General features: G+C 46.7%; 1 protein-coding gene across 4 annotated transcripts in view; it reads right to left on the bottom strand.

Moving 5' to 3' along the window:
* Positions 1-20980, bottom strand: part of SLC22A23 (solute carrier family 22 member 23) — a 153035-nt gene that overhangs the window by 116779 nt on the left and 15276 nt on the right. The window lies entirely within an intron of this gene.

Below are 20980 nucleotides of genomic sequence, written 5' to 3'. Positions count from 1 at the left end.
GGACACTGTGAAGCCTGCAGCCCCCGTCACCCCATCAGTCACGTGCCTCCCTCAGTGGAAAGCAGTGGCTGGAGCTCTCAGTTCTGGGCCCTAACTCCAGGTCAGTGGAGACAGAGAGGCAGGAGTGAGAAAGAAGCTGGGGTGCAGTGAGGGACGGGGTCGGGAAGAAGCTGGGGTGCAGTGAGGGACGGGGGTGGGGAAGAAGCTGGGGTGCAGTGAGGGACGGGGGTGGGGAAGAAGCTGGGGAGCAGTGAGGGACGGGGGTGGGGAAGAAGCTGGGGTGCAGTGAGGGACGGGGGTGGGGAAGAAGCTGGGGTGCAGTGAGGGACGGGGGTGGGGAAGAAGCTGGGGTGCAGTGAGGGACGGGGGTGGGGAAGAAGCTGGGGTGCAGTGAGGGACGGGGGTGGGGAAGAAGCTGGGGTGCAGTGAGGGACGGGGGTGGGGAAGAAGCTGAGGTGCAGTGAGGGACGGGGGTGGGGAAGAAGCTGGGGTGCGTGAGGGACAGGAGTTGGGAATGTCAGAATACGAGGAGTTCTGGAAGCAGAAACAGGACTTGTATTTGGGGGGGGGGGCTGCTGAGACCTGATCTTAGCTCTGTCTTCTTCCATATCTCCCCCTTGTCTGTCCATCTTGAGACCCAGAGTACAATGTAGGGGATCCTTAAAGGGCATCGTAAGCTCAAGTTCCCCCCCATTTCCAAACTTCTGGAAAGCCTCATGGAGCCCCCCAGGAGTCCTTAGCTGTGGGTCTCGGCTTCAGTGGGCTTCGGGAAAAGCCGAGTTTCTATACCAGCCATTGCAGAGTAAGGCACCTGGCCAAGACAAAGCAGGAAGGCAGCTGACTGTCACATTGTCTCCTGGACCCCTTGGGACACATACTTGCTTGCTGATGCCCCAGGGCACATTCAACTTTCCAGACACCTGGGAAGTGTGACTTACTCCTCTACCCCATCTGCTTCTAGAGTGATGTCCAATGCCAGGTTCAGGAAGAAAGGGATTGCAAGCTGAGACCACACAGGGCCTTGTCAACACTGGCTGGTTTGGGAGTTGCTGTCGAGGTTGACTGAAGTGTTTGGGGAGGGGTACTACTGCTGGTTGCGAAAACCTCATCAGTAAGGATTCAGATACAGCAGTTCTTTAGAAAGTTCACTGCCTCCTACGTCTACTCTAGTGGTCCTCAAAATGTGCTCCGGGACCAGCAGCATCAGCATCCCCTGGGAACATGTAAGAAATGCACATTCTTGGGCCCCACCCCAGACCACTGGAGTGAAGCATGGCAACATAGTTTAACAAGCCCCCAGGTCATTCTGAGACCCACTCAGGTCTGACCTACTGGCCCGCCCTGGGCCACCATTTTGAAAATGATGAATGAGCCTGTCCTGCCATTTTGAAGACGATGAATGAGCTTGTCCTGCCATTCTGAGGATGATGAATGAGCCTGTCCTGCCATTTTGAGGACGATGAATGAACTTCGCAGTCCTGGGCTGGGGTTCAAACAATCAACCCCTGAAAGCAGGATGAAGCTGGATGTGGCCGGAAACCTTCACAACAGTACCGGCTGTTGGGTTTGTACTGCAAACGCAGACTGAAAAACTAGACTATGAGTTAAGTGGGCTTTTGGAGGCAAGCCTGGGAAACCAAGATTCATGTATATATTGTTTCTAGGAGAAAATATATTTTTAATAATAAACACCTTTCAAGGTACAACCTATTTCCCACTTTAGGAATGCAGGCTCTGCCTTAGAATTTGAGTTGCAGCATCATCACTAACTATGTGTATGTTCTGTTTCCCCAGCTAGGTTTATATATTCTGAGGCCATTTCTGAGTCATTTTCTCTCCTCTCTGCCCAGCAGAGAACGCTGCCCACAAAGTAATCGATTCCAAGAGTAAGGGCTACATTTCTAAGCACACCTGGCTGATCTGAGAGAGGAGGTGCTTATAACACCTAACCATTAATACCTCAATCACATCACACCTTCCTGCACCTCAGCCTGGCACATTCTTGGCCAGAGAGGAGCACACCCAGTCCCAGGTTGCTGCCACGGAGAAGGCACCAGCTGTTGGCTCTGTTTGCAGAGAATCCTTCGCTCATGTCTGCACCCAGACTTCCCATTGATGAGTTTCTTTGAGAATAAGTGATGCAAAGGAGCACATTATGCTTAAATTAGATGGCTGGGAGACATGAGAGATTTTAATAAAAGCATTCGGGGAGGTGGGGGAAACTCGCAATACTGTTGTGACCACAGCCACGTGAACAATAACTCTACCTGGGCTTGGGCAGCCACGACCCAAATTAGTTGCTACCTAATAAGATGTTCAGAAGTTACCTCAATGCGACCTCTATCAGTTAACAAGGCTGGAGTAGAAAATTAAAACAGTCGAGAGACAGATGATACCCATAGCCAGTGAGGAAAGGAAGCTTGCTTAGAAGGGTCTGCTGGCAAGGCTGTTCTCAGCCTGGGTGAGGGAGCCAAGGAATCCAGGACAAGGAAGCCACCCGGTGCCTTAACCCCCTCCATGAGGCACAGAGTAGATAGCATCTCTGGGTCAACAAGCAAACTGACTCCAGGCCCCAGCAGGCTCCCCGTGATAAAGTTCCTCATGCCTGTGGACCTGCCCATAACCACACCCTTGAAAGCCTGGGGCCCACCCTTGAGGCACATTCTCTAAACCGGGTGGGGTGGGCTGGGGAAATCCCTTGTTTGACTTCCATTTCTGGTATTGAAAACAATGTACTGGGAAAATAAAATAGGTTCAGACATAGTATTATCTCCAAAAGAATTTCACGAGTATGAGGAAGCTGTGAGATAACCCCCCCACCCCTCTCCTTCTCTCTCTCTCTCCCTACCTCTCTCTCAATGACTTAAGGTAGTGGGTTTTGTCTGACATCCTGCCACCTCCCTCTCCTCACATCCCCCACAGCAGATCAATCACCAATTCCAGAGGATTCTCCCTTTGAAACATAGCCTGCACCCATGCCCCACACTCCATCCCCTCACTGTGGACAACCAGATTTATGGGGTGTATGTGGTAGGGGTTCACTCATCATCCTTCTGGTGTGTGGGCTGGAAGGCTAAAAAAACACTTCTGAACTCCCTTACAGCTAAGGTTTCAAATACGATTTAGGGTCTGCCAAGCAGCTACACACACCAAAATAACTTTCAGTGCAACACCTAGTTCTAACTTTTGGGATGACTTGAATTAGGAAGAGTGTTAAGCAGAGAGTAGATGGTATATCCACTTTGCTGGTCAGATCAGGCTGGGCTTGTTCTGGAGGTGGCTAAGGTGTGATCTTGAGGCCAGTGGTTGAACAGTGACCTCCTGATTCCCCAGCCTAGTAACTGTGACACACTTCCCTAGGCACGCCCATTCTAGTCAGTTCTTCCAGGAATCCTTCTGGAGGCCCAGCCTACAGCTGCTCCTGCGATTCAGTGAGCACTATTTCCCTGTATTCAATCCCTATTTTTTTATATACCTAGATGGTTTCTGTTATCTGCAGATTGAACGCTATTCCCTGATTACATTTCTTTGGGATGGAGTTTGCAGGGGGAGGAGAACAGGATGTGGACCATGTCACCACCTTCCCTTCCTGAACTAATAATACAAGAATCTCCATGCATTCACTCCAGCCTCCTGCAAATCTATTCCCTACAAAATGAGGAAAACAACCCTCTAATTAAGCATGTCAACACTTCCTCAGCAGGTTTAACAGCATCATAAAAGCGTTAAAGTCATGGCCCCACTTCACAACCCTAGGCTTGCTTTCTTAGCCAGTGTTCCAAGGCCAGGATGTCCTATGGCGACGCCACATGATGCTGCTGAGCCAAGACCCAGTGGTGAGACAAATGACCCCAAAAAGTGTTCTCAATGTTAGTTGCACATGTTCTGTTAAAAAAAAACAGCAGATGTTACAGAAAATCTAGTAGACTGTTTTTTTACCTATATATTTTAAGGATAAGCTAAAAGAAAAAAATTAAGTTTATATTTTCAAAGGAATACTCTAATTGCTTGACTTGCCAGGGTAGAGAAACATTCATCAAAGACAACTAATGAAGTTTCTAAAGACGACGAAAAATAAATGGGATATAAGGAAAATAATCTTATTTTCAGTAATGACTACTATGATAAAGTAAAATGTAAAACAATAACATAAAACAACTGGAAGGAACCAGGTGACTTACCCAGTTTTGAAGTGGAGATGGGATCCCTAAGAATAAAAACTAAGGGGAACAGAACTACCTATGGAAAAGCATAGATTTTATAACAGTTTAACTGTTACTATTTATGCATTTTAATTATTATTTAAAACTCACATGCATCAAAAATATCATAAACAAAATTATAAGGACCTAAATTTGTAAAATATTTTTAGGGATCAGAATATCCCACCCCAAAATACGCCACTTTAGCATAAGGATGATTTTGAGCTGGAGGCAAATGAGAATCCAGATGCAGAAGGAGCCTTCCCAGGCTTCCCTTACCTGACTAAAAGCAGAGACTTCTGAGAAACGAGGATGCTGCAGATCCCCTCTCCCGGGGAAGTTTTAGGCGTGAAGACAGCCAGCCAGACGAGACAGGTCTGCCAACAACCCTTACTAAGATGACCCTCATCTGCCATTACTTTCCCCTACATATTATCTTCCCAAGTTTGTCACCCCTAAAAACCTAAAGCCTTTTTCCTTTGTCTGGTCAATTTTCTACCAATTTACTGTTCTCTTGTTAAGATGTTATGTAAGTCCAAGTTCTGACCCCCTCTGAGTCACTCATCGCTGAGTCCTCCCATGTGAATGCGTGCTGCACATGTCAATAAACTTGGTTTTTCTCCTGTTCATCTAGTGTCAGTCAATTTCCAGAGCTTAGTCACAGAACGTAGGGGGGTAGAAGAAAAAGTTTTTTCCTCTTCTACAGTATCCAAAGGGTTAATATCTTTAATATTTAATAAGTATTTATATAACCAAATAGACTAACAGTCCAACTAGAAATAGGTAAAGTACTCAGACAATTAACAAAATCTGAAACAAATGGTTAAAAAATCACTTGGGAAATGCTCAATTCCACTAAGAAAAATTGAAGCTCAATATTCTGTTTTCCAAAAAAATTTTTTTTTTTATTTCCCAAAGATGCAGGAGAAGCAAAGAGGTGTAAACCTGTGCCAGGCGTGTAAACACGGTGCTCTGTTTCCGGAAGGCAAGGTGCAGTGTGCATCACACGACCCAATACCGTACACCCTGTATCCCAGCGACTCCCTTTCTTGGAACTTCTTCCCTGGGAAGTTATCAGACATGCTCACAGAGGTCGCAGAGCAATGATGTTCATGAATGTAACTTATAACAGTAAAAAACAAGAACTTGACTAAATGTCCAACAATACTATTAAGCCATTAAAAAATCTGCTTTTGCAAACTAATGATTGAGAGAAATGCTCATGATATGATGGTATGAGAAAGCCTCAGGATCAAAAAGCAGTGAATGCAAGAGAGGTTTACGTAGCGGGGTAATTAGAAGACATCCCAAAATATTTAAAGCGATTATCTCTGGAGGGTTGAAATAAGACGGAGTTCTATTTTTGATTTTATACTTTTCTTGACTTTTCTGAACTTTCTACAATTAATCTATAAACCTTATAACGAGAGAAAAAATATAGGTAAATATAATGTAAACTCAGTGGTAGGTGGAAGTGATGGTGGTAAGACAAAATCGTTAAAAATAAACAATAACCCAAAAACCTTTTCACCTTTTCAGGAATATGCATTTTAACATAATCTAAAAACTCAGGCCTAGAAGAAGCTTGTTTAGAAAGTGACGTGGAACAAACCAGGTCTTTACAGCCTGAAGTTTACTTATATTAATGCTTATTGACTAAAGCAAAAAACATTTTTAGGGAACTAAATGAAAAATTTCCCCTAAGTTTCATCTTTTGTAGTGGAGATTCCCATTTGAGCTGTTTCATTAGAAACCACGAGGGTTTTACCCACCCTATGCAAGTCCTCTGGTCTAACCCTGAGGACGATCAGATGAGATGAAAGGAAACATTTCTGCTCAACACTACAAAGGGATAATACCCCTTAAAATCTCAAAAGCTGAAATATAACAAAAATTCCTGACTGAGTTGTAGGAAGTTGGAGAAATGTAAGGTCAGCATTCTTCTACAACCCCCCTATGGCAGCATTTCAGCAGCCTCTCATGAACCACTGTTTGTATGCCATGCCCTGCATTTCTTCACTGGAGACCATTTAAGTGGCAGGAACACACACAGAGTCCACCCCAGAAGATTAGTCACAGAGGGACAAAGAAAACACCCTACATAAGCCGGACTGATGAAGCGCATTAGCTACAATGAGCTTCTCAACATTTCAGCTGCCTCACCTACCCTCTGTTTTTCAGTATCTTTTTATCTAATGGTATATGGATTTTTTCCCCTAAAAGATGGTATCAAAATTCAAGATACATTGCATGTTTTGAAAATCCCAAATTACTCTCTGCTCTTTGCCTCTAAGCTCACCCTCCAATGTTAGGAGATTCATCGTTAATAGCAGCCAACACAACCGCCAAGCAGAGCTGGCATCCTTGAAAGCTGTCTTAAATGACAGAAGGAGTGTCCTTGCCAGGTACTCTGGGAGAATTTTTTTTTTCAGTTTTGCTTCTCTGTTTGTCACTAATTGCTGCTCAAATTGCTCCCCGGCTTTCTTCTTTTTTCTTTCTTAGTGCCAAAAAACCAGACGTGGCACGCTGAGGGAAACAGTTGTACCAAAAATCCATTGCAAGCCTGTTCCTGCTGGATGGAAGACAGCCTGACCAGAAACCTGCATCCCGGCTCGAGTGCAGGAAACCCTCTCCAAACCACAACGTTAAAGCTGGGGAAACTGCAACTTCACACAGTCCTGTTTTCGACTACTGTAGTAATTCATTCCAACCCTCACGCCGGGAATCTCCTCTTCCTTTCTTGTTCCAATGACAGCTCTCATCGCTTGCTACCCTCTTGCTGCAGTGTTGCCTTCCTGGACAAAGAGAAATGGAAACTGCAAGACTTCAGTTACTGACATCGGGACTTTCTGGGTTCTCAGTGAATTTGACCATTTTTAAAGGGCTAGAGTTATAAAACCTCTTTCAAAAAGAACTTAAAAGGGAAACAGAAAAATAACCACCTGAACACGCCCTCAGTAGTCGATGTAGGATCATCTCTGGGAGAACAATGCGAGACACTCATTTTTCCTTTACTTTTTCTTAAAGGAAATAAGGATACACATAGCTCTAAGTGGAGGTTTATATGATTGAATGTTCTTATTCGTATCAAACAAGCAGTGCCCTTCTATCAACCAAAACCCTGGAGGGTGTTTCCAAATTCTGAAATGCATGCTTTACTAATGGCCTTCACCAATGACCTCTAAGAAGGGAAATTAAGAGTAAGCCCTATAAATTAAAGAGGCCTAAAGCAAAACCAGATAGAAAAAAAAACAACCACAGGCCTAAGCATTAAACAGGAGGAACCATTAGCGCCCTAAGTGGAATGCACACACAGGCTCCTGGCACACTAGCTCCCATTAAGTAACTGGAAGACTCTTAACTTCAGAAACTAATCGTTGTTTCATGTTACTAGAGGATATCTTTTAGTATAACAGAGTGTGTGAGCAACTATAACATTAACATTTAAAAAGCCCCCTAATTCCGGAAAGGAGCCAATATGGAGAACTTCTGATGCAGGATCAGGGAATCCTGGGGACGAGGAGACTCTGATGACCCAGGTGATCAATCATGGAAGAACTCAGAGCAGGAGGAAAATCATCTTTCATTTGCTGAGGACAAATGCCTCAATGCCTTCCCCTGCCCCGCAGGCGGTGCTCCTGACCTGACAGATTGAAGTCCCCTGATGCCCCGAGTCAACCCTCACATGCCTGTCCCCGCTGCCTGCCACCCCCTGCCACCACGCAGCTGTGTCAAACACTTGCCAGCTCCCCAAAAGCCTGAGTCTCTTGCCTGCGTTGCTCTCCGTGCCCGCCCCACAATATCGCGCCCGCCCCACAATATCCACGCACACCAATTTTTGCAGCTTAGTGCCTATTCAAGGGGTAAAACTCATTTCAACCAAAATTACATAACACTGTGTGTCACCTGTGGGTGGGAGTACGGCGGGCTTTCTGCACTGCTTGCATCTTTTCTTTCAGTGAGCATATATTACCTTTGTGAGCACAGAATTAATTAAGTGAAAGGGAAAGAGGTACAACATTACAGAGTTACAAATATATTTCTATCAAGTTTAATAAACTCAACTTCGGGGGTCTCTTCTTCCTAGGCTGGATCAGGTGCCCCTTCTCTGTACTTCTATGGCATCCTGTACTACTCATGATAACACTCAGACTACTTATCACAGTAGAATTGCCTGTTGTTTACAAGTCTTTCTTTCACTAGCTCAGGGGTCAGCAAACCACAGGCTGTAGGCCTATTACGGCCCTCACACTTGTTGTGTAAATAAAGTTTTATTGGAATGCAGCCACAGTCATTCATTTACATATTGTCTGACTGCTTATGCACTACCAGTGTTTATGCAGAGTGGAGTAGTGACCACAGAGACCATAGGGCCTGCAAAGCTGAAAATAGTTACTATTTGATATTTCATAGGACCGGTTTGCGATCCCACAGTAGACTATGAGTTCCTCAAAGAAAAGGACCATGTCTTATTTCTACATCCCTAGTCCCTCAGCTAATGTCTGAAACAGGGGAGGTGCAAAGGGATATGGTCACATAGGAACTGCCACTCCCAGAAGTCGAAATGCTCACTGTGTTTGCTTGTGTTCACTGTTCCACGCATCTTCTTAATCCTTTTTTCCCCTCTGATTATTTAAATATAATTTCATGGAAATAATTAATACATAATTATCATACAAAATTTATATAGGCAATATAGTTTTTAAATGTTTCTGCCAAACTTTTCAGTATTAGTAATTTTCCCCCACGGAAAAATAATTCTAGTTTTATTACAAAAGCCAATAGAATATTAGGTATATGAGAAATTTATTTAAAACAATGAGTAATTCTTTCTTAACAGAAGAACTCTATTATATAAATTAAGCATTGTTTCAAGAAAGGAAACTAACATCTGTTAAGTACCTAGCATGGTCTAGGCACTCAGCCGGCTGCGTTGACCCAGCTCTCTCATTCAGGCATCACAACGTCCTACAACATGGGCATCATTACCAGTTCGTCCGTCTTACAGATGAAGAAACTGAGGCCAAGAGAGGTGAAATGACCAGCCTAAGGTCAAAAGGCTCCTAAGTAGAAGATTATAAATCCACGTCTGATGAAAATCCATGTTCTTTCTCCCCATAAACTCAAAGAAACAGCCCTAGTTCGTGTCAGCCAACAATTCCCTGTTCACATCACACCGTTACAGGTTTCAGCGCCCACCCTGCCAGGTACCCAGCACACTTGACGTACGTGGGAGCAAAGCAGCACAGGAGAGGAGGACAGCCTTTGGTGTGAGCTCATCGTTGCGGCGACTAAACCAAAATAACTTAGAAAGTGCCCGTGAATAACCGGTATGTAATAAACGGCAGCTATTCAAAATAATATCACAGTATCTTACTTTTCATAGAATTCTAGCACCAAAGTCCTAGAAAAAGTCAAGGTCAACCTCCTGATTTTACAAGTGAGGAACCTGAAGCCCAGAGAGGTGAAGAGACTTGCTCCAAATAAGACAGCCTGCAGCCGCGCCAGGTGTGGGCAGGGCTGCCCGGGCCACCCCGGAAAGTCTCCTCTTCTGACAGGTAGCCCTGCCCTGCCATACGAGGACACGTGGCTCTCCCAGCGACCCTCACGAGTCAACTCCTGCCGAGCAGGATGATGAAGCCAACCTTCAACCCCTCATCTAACGGTCACTCGTCAGTACTACCTTCATTCTAGTCCAAACCCTCACCACACAAAGGATTTTTTAAAAATTACCTCAACATTTTGACTGAGACCAACTCTTGGGCTTCCTGTCAAATAGTTGTCTTTCTTATAATATATGAATTAGCACAGCTGAGAAGCTAAACCAGTTTTTCTCCTGTTTCAACACTGGTCTACCTATCTTGAAAGAACACGAATGATGTTAGGCGGAATGGCCTCTTCACACAAGGCTACTTCCTGCCTCATCTGACTCAACCGGAAGCCAGCAGAACTGTGAATCTGAACAATGACCTTCTCCGCGAAGACGGCCAACACCAACCTGCTAAAGACAGGGACACAGAACCCTCAGGCTGCACCTGCCCCACCGGTGTCCAAAGTTACTGAACTCAACAATGGTCTAACCAGAGCAGAACATAACTTTTCGAATTTTTACCAATTTGACCTTTGTCCTCATTGCACTTGAGCTGGGCTAGTTTACCATTATTTCTGAGGAAGAGCATCAAATGATAAACAAGAGCCTGGACGAGGCATGGAATTTAGAGACTAACATTGACAGGGGGGTGAGCCCAGGGTCCGAACGAGCCTGTCAGGAGCAGCTGGGCATCATGGTGACAGCACAGATTCCGAAACAGATCGATCTGGGTTTTGATTCTAGTTTTGCCCCTTGATAATCGAGTGACCATGGGTAAGTTATTTCACCTCTTAGGGGCTCAGCTGCAACATCTGCGACATAGGAGTCACAAAAACCTATAATATAAGTATGTTCCGAGTTAAAAATAATATAAAGAATGTGCCTAGTGTAGCAACTGGCACGAGGTGATCATTACTCACTAATTTTGACTGTCATTTAAGCAGCTCCTTGGGGCCTTATGTCTGTTGGTAAGTAACATTTGAATGTGAGAGTAATAAAACTACTTTCAAAAGGGTATTGAGAGTCTGTGTTACTCATTTAGCCTTCCTCCAACTGATCCAAATTAAGGGGCATTTTACCAGTTGTACATCCTGTCCACAGAGCCAGCACCAGAACAGAAAGTGGGAGAGGAGAGTACAGAAGATGCCCCCCAGGGCACAGCTGTGTTCACAGCTGGAGGGACCAGATGGAGGATGGGCACAGTTCTACACAGGGGTTCTACAGGCTGTTCAAGTCCTTCACCAGAACTCAGGACGCAACGCCCTTCACTTTGACCTCAGCAGCAGCATACCGGGAATAGCAACACAGCTCCATCTCCCAGGCTGCCCACAATCATTCATTAAGTATAGTAGTTCTCCGACCAAAAGGAGAAAATGTAGGTTGGTTCTCAAAAGCTAACAACGCTATTATACCCAGAAGGGTGTTTACATTTTTTTCCTTGCTATTAATCTCTTAAAAGCATTGTGCCGAATTGGCAATGTGACAGCAAAATGTGACTGTGCAGTTTGTCTCGGCGGCTGCCCAGAGCTCGTGGGGAGCAGGAAGGTGCAGATACAGCCCACAGGGAAGGAGAGGGGCGGCCGTGCCCCAGGCAGGGGCTAACGAGGAGAGGGCCCTCACCCTCCACTCTGGGTGCCTCCGACATCCTGGGCGACGAGTTAACTGACAGACAGTTCTCCAAGATTCTTCCTAAATAAAACTCAAAAACATCTAAGCCAAAGCCAGAACCATCTCCCTGAGGAGTACTGCTCACTACCGTGAATCAAGTCTCCTGAGGACAGACCCCAGGAACCCACAGGGGCCTGGCCAGATGTGTGGGAGAGGGAAACGGAGAATACAACAGGCAATTTGAACCTCAGCAAGAGGAGAGAGAAAGGAGGGCAGAGAGCCCCCCCAAGACAAAGTAGCTGCAAAGTTGCCCACTTGTGGTCCTCACGCGTCCCCAAGCAGTCCTCCGACTTTGTTGTGCTGGATGTTCTCAGTCCTTACCCTCCAGGCTGGTCAGAATTACACAGGAGTTAACACTGGTGACGAGTCTGGGATGGCCAGCTCGAGAGAGGACGTCCTCCTGTGGCTGGTGGATTTGGAATTACGGGACTTTGGGTCTCGTTGGGGGAAGCCCCTTGTGGCGGATGTGATCAGCAGTTGTTCTGTTCTGGTCTTCCTGCGATAGCATTGACTAGAATCAGTGTTTGGGCTTTCGTGGACTTGGCCCCGGGCACCTGAATTCCATCCCAGCCCTAATGCATGCTCTGAGAAGGTACAATTCACAGACATTCCAAAATAATCTTCTCCATTAACCACCGATTCAACAGAGCGGCCTTTACAAGGCCTGCCACAGGACAGGTCCTCCCGTTCAGCGTTCCCCACTCTTTCTCCTCTTTATAATGCAAATAAAAAGCAAAAGATGAGGGAAGTGGATGGTCCATAAATGAAACCCTTCAACTGGACTATGCTCCCCTGTGTGGCTGCATCTTTGAGACACGTTCACTTCCAAGTCAGCAGCTGAAGCGCTTTCTGAAGGCAGCATGCTTGAAAGCGCACCCGTAGGCGGTCATCTTGAAGAGGGGCGTCGGCGGTCAGCCAGTGTGCAGCAACATTCAGGTAAACAAAGCGAGGCTGCTATCTCGTCTGCAGGCTTCCTCGGAGCTGCACGGCTAACGCGCACCCTGAATCCTGAAGAGGGGCGCTGCAGCTGCGCTTCCCAAACTTACACGGCCTTGCACCGTCCCCCAAAGGGTGTATTCTTGGATTGCGGGATGTGAGAGGTGCTGCCAGGTCTTACTTTGTTTGCCCTTCACGATCCAATATATGATCACAATGCAAATTATAACACAGGACAATTCTGGGTTTTGAGGCTGGGGTAAAACAGCCCTGTCACCACTGGCAATCCACGAGGTGAGGAGGGCGGGCATTCATGTGTATCAAAGGACAGTCAAAGAGAGCAGAGAGATCTTTTGTTTACCTTTGATCAGAGAAACTAAAAACGATAACTATTTTCCTCTGTCTTTACAAGAGATTCTAACAGCTAATCAGTGACAGATGAACAAACGTTAAATACTCTCAGGAAATTACATGCAGGAGGTCAACCACAACAAAACGCCATCAGCTGCGTAAAATTCAGCCTCCTCGAAAAGCAATGTGATGGCACTGCACGTCCCTGCCTCTCTCTCAGAAGGACAGTCAGCTAGCCCCCAGTACCACTTATGCACCCATAGGAAACTACTCTATCGCATTCTTTAAAAAGTAATGTACACGCCGGAAAGAGGTGAAAGCAGGGACACGAACAGATATTTGCACACCCACGTTCACAGCAGCATTATTGACAACAGCCAAAAAGAAACAACCTAAGTGTCCACTGATGGATGAACACATAAACAAAATGTGGTTTGTATGTACAATGGAATATTATTCAGCCTTAAAAATGAAAGAAATTCTGACACGTGCTACAACACGGATGAACCCTGATGACTAAGTGAAATAAGCCAATCAAAAAACAACAAATACTGCATGGTTCCACTTAGATGAAGTTCCTAGAGGATTCCAGTTCACAGAGACGGAAGGTACAATGGGGGTTGTCAGGGGCTGGCGGAGGAGGGAACAGGGAGTTACTGGTTCGTGAGTACAGAGTCTAGTTTGGGAAGACGGAAACATTCTGGAGGTGGATGGTGGTGATGGTTGCACAACATTGTGAATGTACTTAATGCCATCAGACTGTACACTTAAAAATGGTTAAAGTCATAAATTTTACTTTACGCATATTTTACCACAATGAAAAAAAAAGGGTATCTTCAAGTCTTAGCTTCAACTGTTCAATTCTATTCCAGTTCTGCAAATGACAAACCCAAGATGTGAAATGGGGGAAGATGGGCTAGTCAGTGTTCCATTTAACTCCAACACAGATGGCATACCACTTTGAAGAAACCCCAAATTAAGATCTTAGCAGAAAGTATTGGAGAAACCACTCCCTTCCTACATATTGTCAGTCTTACGAATTATAATCCTAAGAAAATCTTCTCCAAGGTCCAGACTGCTCTTAACAGCATCTTCTCTCCATTGGTGAGACCATTCCTTGCAGTGAGACACCCCTTCTCTTCAAATTCGCCCATAAGTGGAAGGGTGGAAGAGACACTGCCCACAAAAAAGGAAGCGTGATCATACCATCCTACCTCACATTCACCTGCTCCCCTCAACCTTTGCTTTCGATGTCACACAGTGTTCAAGCAGGTCACTCTAAGCGCTTAGGTCCAGATCTCATGCAAACAGGTTTTCTCCCTTTGTGTCACTACCCAACAGCCAGCAACTTGGTCCACGCCCACTGGGAGCTCATCTATATGCTGCAAAGGATGACACAGCTTCAGCATTTAGTGACTATTTATTAGTCACCTCCTGAGTGATAAACCCCAGGGAAACAACACTGCAGAAAGTGCTGTCCTTGCTCTCGAGAGTTCAGAGTCTAAGAGGGGAAAATGGGCTGTAAGAAATGATAATGCTGGGACCTAAAGGGCTGTGCTAGTACATGCATGTAAAGAGCTGTGAGAGCACATCAGAGGGGCCAAAGGTTCCGTTTTAGTCATGACTGTCTCTCCTGAACCGTCCAAGCCTTGGCCAGACAGAGTGTGGGGTGAGAGGAGAGTTGCACTGGAAGAGATCAGAAGCCTGGGGCAGGAAGGAGACCTACCCTGGGGCCAGACACTGAGTAGTGGAGAGGGTGGTGACAAGCAAGTAGGCAGATCCTCCAGGCCCTTGCACACCATGTGACAGAGTCAAAACTTCATCAAAACAACTTCTAAATGGAATTAAATGTTCAGTGAAATCAAACCTTATTTTGGCTTTGGCTTGCTGCTGCTGTTGTTAGAAATACCCTAGGGAGGGCCAGGACAGGAAGGTTGCAGTCTGTTGACCATTGATTAGCAGGTTTAAAGTTAAGGATGAGAGGGAAAGGAGAAGGATTAATCCTATCAGTCATTCATACCTTGGTGTGAACTGCTTTAATCTCTTAGCTAACATTAGTTGCCCGATGTTTTAGAAAGTAGGAACAGAAAGAGGAAACTGAGAAAGAGGGCATTTTAGGGGATCTAGGAAATATTCCTAAATGAGGAGATGTTGAGCAGCCTGAAGAAGATACAGAACTGAAGGAAGGAAGGTTCTGAAAGTGAGAAAGCAGAGGAGCCACGTGTGTCCTGGCCGTGTGCCACGAAGATGGTCATTAGCCAGGGCTGTGGCTTATGTCATGTGACTTTCCATACGTCTTGTTTCAAAGGATTAAGGCTGATGGTCGGGAAACAGCGGAGAGCTGTATGACTAGTTCGGGGAGCTGACCACACGACTGCACCCAAGCTCCAACGGGAGTCCCTTGCAGAAAAGGACTCAGGTTAAATGCACGTCTCAAGCACACACTCTGCTGAGGGAGCTTGCACAACCTTCATTTCACTTAGTCCCCACAAAACCTTACGCATTAAGTGTCACCTCCACCTTGGAAATTAGGTTCCAAGAAGCTAAGTAACTCCCTGAGGCTTCACAGAGATAAAGCAGTAGCGCTGGGCTTCAGGCCAGGGTCTCGCGCACCCTGCTCGGTGCGGGGCTGTCCACCGCGGCTCCTGGAGCCTCTGTGGGCGCCGCGCATGCGCGCAGGAAAGCTCCCGCCTCGGCTGACACAACCACTCGGCGTCTGAGGTTAAACTGGTTGTGAGACTCTGAAAAAGCCTACGTTTAAAATCATTGTTTTAAGTGCCTTTTTCAAATCATGTCACTGCTTTTACAAAACCTAAAGGAACCAAGCTTCTTTGCACAACCGCTGTTCAAAACACTGAACAGCTAAGTGTAGGGAGAGCTTCCAGTGAAGTCACCTTCTGTCTGTCTTTGGCGCAGTAATTTCAACAGCCATCATGACAAAGGCATCACTTATGCGGAACATTTTGGGGCCTCCTGTCTCTAAACTGTTACCTCAATACAAGTGCATCGCTGGTTGCCTGCCCTGCTGTGAAGGAATGCACTTCATCTTGGGATGATACACATGCACAGACACGCTTCCTGACAAAACGCTCGGGGATTTGCACACAGAGAAATGGGAAAACCCTGTAGAAAATGCCACATGTTCGGATGTTTAAAAATGGTGGGAAATGTCTGCTTACGTTTCATTGCTTCCTTTAAGGTTTAGACAGGAGGTGAGAAATTGGGAGGGCTTACTCTCCCTCTCTCACTCCTTCATCCCTGTTGGGAAATACTCCTCTAATTTGCTCCTTAACCCAGTGAGGGGAGCAAACAGGATCCTGCAGGATAGCCCCCTGCTCCGGCCCCTGCTAACTGGGCCTCGCCACTCTTTGCATTCAGCCGGGGCTGGGGGAGAGCAGATGCACAATGTGTTTTGATTGGGGTTTTGCCCCAAAGGTTCTCTAACCCCTGAGCTGTCTGCCCTCACAAGGCTTCCCGGGGTCTTCTTAAAGAAATGAAGGACAAGGAGTGCTCAGTAAGGATCCCACATGGCAGTAAGTGCTAGAAGATGGGCAGGGCGGCCTGGCTGCTCCAAGCCACAGGAGACAGGATGAAACTACATCAGAACACCTGGTAACTCGCCCTTGGGTCACAGGACAGCAGCTGACCGGCAATGCCATTTCCAGGTGTGGCTTCTACCCACCCATACATACTCCCAGTCAGTCTGTCTCCGCCACCTCCTCATCCACCCGGGGAGTGATTCACAGAAGCTGTGGGGCTGCAGTGCTCAGGGGCCGGGGAAACAGTATCTAGATTCCTGCCCCTTAGAGATGGTAGTCCCTCCCCCACATGTACCCTGTCACTCCTGCTTCCCACCTCCAAAAAGGAACGAGAAAGAGGGAAGCTTACCTCGGTGATAAACAAGTCAAGACTTCTCACTAGCTGCTCTGATTCTGTCAATCAACTTCTAAATATTAGAACTGACAGGCAGTAAAGGAGAGAAGAGATTTTCAAAATTCAAATTACAATGCTCACAGCAGTCTACACATAATGGTCACAAACAGGAAACAACCCAAAGTCCATCAACAGGTAAAGAGAGAAACAAAATGTGGTATACACAAGCAGTGGAGTACTACTCAGCAACGAAAAGGAGCAATTATTGATTTACACAGTCATGTGGACGAATCTCAAAGAAGGGGCTGGGGGGAAGCAGCAGACAGAAGACCACAAACTGCGTGATACCGTCCACGTGATGTTCCGTACTGTGCAAAATGAAGCTGCGGTGACAGAAATTCAAACCGCGGTTGCCTACAGGGTGGGCCGATTGGAGACCGGCCTGAGGGAATCTACCAGGATGAGAGAAATGTTCTATATCTTAATTTAGGTGGTAGTTATGACATAATATAAAACCCACTAAACTATACACTTAAAAGCTGTCCCTTTTCTGTATGTTAATTATACCTCCATTTTAAAAATCTGGGAAATGGCTTTAAATGGGTTCCCAAAGACCAGGCAGTATATCCAGTTGCTCAGGGCTTCCCAGTCTCCTCCCCCTCCGGCAGCACTCCAGTGGAGGGCAGCTAGGGGACAGGGATGCAAGGGGCGGGGACAGCTCACCGACAGAATGACCAAATAACTGGATGAACCTCAAGGAGTGAAGGCTTTTGTTTGCTCTTTCCCCTCAGCCTAAGGAGTCGATCTCTAGGCCGAGAGTTCAGACAGAGGGAACAACTCACACAGTTGCTATTTCAAGGCCTGCGATTCTGAACCAATGTGGTTATAGGCTGCATATCAGTTCAAAACAAGAGCATTATTGTAACTGTATCAAAAGCAAGGAAAACAGTCCCCTAGCCTTGGTCTAGACTCCTCCATAGAAACCTCGAGCACAGAACCCGGTGCTATAATCCTGCTGGAAAGGAGCTACCGGGAGTGCTGGGCCAGATCTGGTGAAGTCCTAACCCCTGTTGCCTCAGAATGTGACCTCATTTGGAAACAGGGTCTTTACAAAGGTACTCAAGTTAAAATGACATTATTAGGGCCCTAATCCAATATGACTGGTGTCCATCTAAAAGGGGAATTTGGACACGGGGACACACAAGCAGGGAGGATGACGTGAAGGCACAGGGAGAAGGCCGTGCAAAGATGGAGGACTGGAGTGACACATCTACAAGCCAACGAATGCCACAGATTGCGGCAAGCACCAGAAGCCAGGGGCAAGGCCTGGGGCAGCTTCTCCCTCAGAGCCTCCAGAAGGAATGGACCCTGCCCACACCATGACTTCAGTCGTCTTGATGCTTCGTGCTTTCCCACCTCCTTTCATCAGAAATGCCAGGGAGTTTGGTCCATCTGACTTCACCTCCACCACGTGGCCCAAGTCTTCAAGACCAACAGGAGCACCTGCTACGATGCCCTTTCCATTCTCCCCTCACCGGGAGCACCAGTCCCCTATCTCCTCCACCACAGCCAATTCTGTCTTCTGAAAATGTGGAGGCTGGTGCTACGAGAAGAGCACGGATTCTGGAGCTGGGGTGACGCATTTCAGAATGCTAATCTCACCAGTTATTAACAGTCTGTGCCCAGCCAAGCTTCTTAGCATCTCAGCCTCAGTGTCCTCACCTGTCAGATGCTGATGGCGGGACTGCCTTGCTGGGTTATTGAGGGTGAAATGAGTGGCCTGCTTAAAGCAGCCAGCATACAACTGAGATATGAAGGGCATCCAGGACATCCTGCCATGACCTTGCTCAAAAGCCCTTAATACTTTCTATCCCCTGCCAGAGAAAGTTTGGACTCCTCTGCATAGAGTGGTAGGCTGTGCTGGTGATTGACAGACCCCTCGCCCTGATTCCACTCCTTTCAGAACCTGGTTTTGTGCAGGGACCCTCCCTCCACATGACTCATGAGAAGGTGCCCCACCCCAGTGTACACCTGGCATCCCCTGGGGACTGGTGTTGGTCCAGAAGCAGGTAAGTGACTTGAGGTGGTGAAGATAAGAGAGACTGACTCACGCTCCTTTATGGAAGGAGAAGGCTGTCATTCCCTCTCCCTCAAGCCAGGAGGGGACAGGGGCAGCAAACAGGCTGCTGTCCTCAGAAGGCCATGTGAAGGCACAGGGAGAAAGTGGCCATCTAAAAGCCAAGGAGGCAGGACTCAGAAGAAACTGCCCTGCTGACACCTTGATCTTGGACTTGCAGCCTCCACAACTGTGAGGAATAAATGTCGGTTGTCTACGCCACCAGTCTGTGCTCTTTGTTGTGGCAACCCGAGCTGACTGAGAGCGTTAGAATGAACCAGTGCTGAGGAAAGCCTAGAAGAGAGACAGAGAACTGTGGACTGGAGCCTGTCCTACCACTGGACTTCCAGAAATATCATACATATTCCTTTTTTTTTAAACTCAGTTAGATTTGAGGTTTTCTGCTATTTGCAGCAGACAGCATCCTAACGGATCCCCTAAGCTTTCAGAATATTCTGCATTCTCCGCTCCTAATGGAAAGAAATGCTTCCTGCCCCTCCGTCCCATCACAGGACTTACATGCTAGTTATTCCCAAGCCATGCTCCGCCCTTCCCCATCTCCATCCTTTTATTCTTTGTGTGTGTGTGAGGAAGATTCACCCTGAGCCAACATGTCACCAATCTTCCTCTACCTTGCAGATGGAATGCTTCCACAGCATGGCTGATGAGTGGAGTAGGTCCCCACCTGGGATCAGAACTCGTGAACCCAGGACTGCCAAAGCAGTGCACACGGAATTTCAACCACTTGGCCATGGGGCCAGCCCCGCGCCCCCCATCTCCATTCTTTTGCCCAATGCTTCCCGCTGCCCAGATTGCTCCCTTTCTGCCCATCTCTGTCTACCAGGACCACCCATTCTTCAAGGCACAACTCACAGACTCCTTTTCCCTTGCAGCTCCCAACACAGTGCTTTGCATATAGTAGCTGCTTAATGAACATTTGACTGTTGCATATTGCTCTGGACTTTTCTTGTGTGGTATTTTCTCTGCACATATTTTTAACTACATGAGATTAGGCCACTATATTTGCTATATAGACTCAAACAGATCACTGAAGAAAGATTGCTGTGTATCATCTCCTCCCCATACTAAAGGAGAAAATGTCTTTTGAAGATTTCAAAAACCTATTTGCAGTATGATAAACTAGGAGTCTTTAAATTCCGTGGTAACCTTCTGCCTGTGCAAGGTCATTTCAGTTTCCAAAAAATTGCTATTAGAATTAGAATTCATAACCAAGGTTGTAGTTTTGCTTTCTTTACCACCCCTCCCTTTAGTCACTGATCTAAGACTCCATCAAAAAAGAACTCAAGTTATAAATGGAGAAAAACAAGACGGCCGATGAGAAATAAATTAAGTAGAGAAACCACTGCTTAGACTTAACCCACAGTTCAATTCAAACAAGTTCTCAGCAGACACACAAAACCAAAAAGAAAAAACCTTAACAACCTTGATGATATCCATTTTTGAAAAGTTGCTTCTTACAAGACTTCCCAGAAAAAAATTAAAAATAAATCTTCTATTAAAATGAAATAACAAATCCTACTCTGGAACACAGAAGACTGGATGACTCGCCACACAACGTAGCTCCAGAAACTACCACACCGTGGACAGGCCCCTACAAAGACGTGTCACCTTCCTGCATTTCACCACGTCTCACGGATGAGCACTAGTCCAGGCTTCTGGCTTTCCTACTCGAACGTTGCTTCCGAGAGCCGGGTCAGACTCTCCACCAGCTCAGAGCCCTCGGCGTCGCCTCCTCAGCTGCAGCCTGACAGCTCCTTGTGAGCCACACCAAGAATGTCAAGCACGAACCCTCAAAAAGGAATCCAGGCAGGGGGACAGACAGACAGTGCTGCGAGCCCCTACCGAAGGACAGACCCCACTGGGGAAGACGTTGAGGTGGCATCCGGGGTCTGACCACCTTGGGGCGGGAGGTCGGGTTGGGTGATGGAGGGCGTACATCCTGCAGTCCCAATAACCCTTGGGGCGCTTACTGTTGGGGGCACGGGTCGCAGAGATGTCACACTAGGACCACTCTGGGTTCATCGCCAGTGCCTGAGGGGGAGGTCAAGCCTGATCTGTCTCTCAGCCTACATGAACAGTGATCATGTTTGGTTCCGGCCTGTAGCTCTTGGTGTCCGCGTCCCATGGGGGAGTTCTCTTTTCCTGCTGCTGAAAACACTATCAAAACACCTTAATGGGAATTAATTATGGAAAAGGCTAGTGTGAATTAGAGACATTTTGAAA

The sequence above is a fragment of the Equus asinus genome, chromosome 8 (genome assembly GCF_041296235.1).
Source record: "Equus asinus isolate D_3611 breed Donkey chromosome 8, EquAss-T2T_v2, whole genome shotgun sequence".
NCBI lineage: Eukaryota > Metazoa > Chordata > Mammalia > Perissodactyla > Equidae > Equus > Equus asinus.
The sequence above is the reverse complement of the archived record's forward strand: the minus strand, read 5'-3'. Positions and strand labels throughout refer to the sequence as shown.